Source organism: Mesoplodon densirostris, chromosome X, assembly GCF_025265405.1.
Source record: "Mesoplodon densirostris isolate mMesDen1 chromosome X, mMesDen1 primary haplotype, whole genome shotgun sequence".
Classification (NCBI taxonomy): Eukaryota; Metazoa; Chordata; class Mammalia; order Artiodactyla; family Ziphiidae; genus Mesoplodon; species Mesoplodon densirostris.
In genome coordinates, this window is record NC_082681.1 from 22678172 (window position 1) to 22679809 (window position 1638).

Sequence of the window (1638 nt, forward strand, 5' to 3'; positions counted from 1 at the left end):
CTAGGCACTGTGTTGGGTGTTTTACCCAGAAAAATCTCAATTAATTCTCACAAACAACCCTCTGAGATAGATATTACTATTATTACATTATTACTGTTTTAGAGATGAAGAAACAGATTTCATGTTGATAACTGAACTGATCACGGTCACAGAAGTTGGGATATAGAGTACCAGGGACTCTTTACAAAGAAGTAAGGAGACACAAAGTCATCTGGCCTCCAAGTCGAGGACACTGGTGGTGAGAGACCAATAACAAGTTGTGACCTCTGGGGCAGAGGGGGACAGTAGCTCCAGTAGGCATGAGAGGCTGGCAGCCATCCCCAATACTGCCAGAGCAAACATGGTAACAGTCCAAGGAAAGTGGTAGAGTGGGTGAGGGAAAGAAGGAAGGTTTTGTTTTGTTTTGTTTTGTTTTTTTAAACTAGCTTCATTCACTTTATTTTTCTTACAGAAAACTATGTGGTGGCTACAGCTGGAGCCTGAGTCCTCTGCATGGAAACTCTGGTGTGGGTCTTTACAAGATGGTCAGTGAATTCCTGATACAGAGACTTGGTGAACACGGTCTCTTGCCAGAGATCAGGAGTGATATAACTGTAGGCCTTGGAAATGGCATCAAAATTGGCCTTGGCGAAGTTACCCAGCATGGCAGTGCAGCCCCCGGCAGAGGTGTAGCTGCAGTCAATGCCAGCCATCATCAGTAGCTTCTTGGGCACGATGCCAGTGCCCCTGGGGGCAGGGATGAGGTGCACCAGCACAGAGCCACAGCAGCCAGTCACCTTGCAAGGGACGGTATGGGGCTTGCAGATCTTGCTCCCCCAGTAGCCTCGTCGCAAGGGGGCGATGGAGAGAGAGCTTGGCCAGAATGATGACCCTATGGATGGCAGTTGCTACCTCTTTAGAGCACTTCAACCAACATGTCCGTTGTAATCCCTGATGGCAACAAATGCCTTGAACCTGGTCCGCTGGCCAGCACGGGTCTGCTTTTGCACAGGCATGATCTTCAAAACTTCATCCTTGAGGGATGCCCCCAAGAAAAAGTCAATGATCTCAGATTCCTTGATGGGCAGAGAAAAGAGATAGATCTCCTCCAGGGACTTGATCTTCATGTCCTTGACCAGGCGGCCCAGCTTGGTGACGGAGAGACATTCCTTGTCCTCGGCCTTGCCTCCACGAGCTCCGCGGCCTCAGTCCCCAGCCCCGACCGCAACCCCGGCGCCGGCCCCAGACGCCGGCCCCGGACGCCGGCCCCGGACGCCACTGCTCTAGGTATTGTGAGGTAAGTCATCAGCTTCTAGTTTTGCCTCCTTTTCCTTTTTTTCCCTTAAAGGGTGTGTGTGTGTGTGTGTGTGTGTGTGTGTACTTGGGGGGGGGTAGGAGGAAGCAGGTGTAACTGGTTGAGTCTAATTGAGTATGACATGTATTTATGGACCATGGGTGGCACTATTTTTTATGTGTGTTGGCTACCAACTGCCTCTCTCCCTGCCCTTTCCTTAGCTCCCTTGAGTCACTCTGCACTTCCTGGGCACCCTGCTCTCCAAAGCCACAAGGGGTCTCCCAAAGAGAACATCTCCAGATTGTCCTTCCCCAGAATGTTTTCAAGAAAAAAGCAAGGGCAATCAACCCTAGGTCTTGGCAAGA

At 50.5% G+C, this 1638-nt stretch overlaps 1 pseudogene; it reads right to left on the reverse strand.

The window, feature by feature from the left end:
* Positions 1–413: 413 nt before the first annotated feature.
* On the reverse strand, positions 414–1178 carry LOC132481862 (small ribosomal subunit protein uS5-like; annotated as a pseudogene).
* Between the last annotated feature and the right edge of the window lie 460 nt (positions 1179–1638).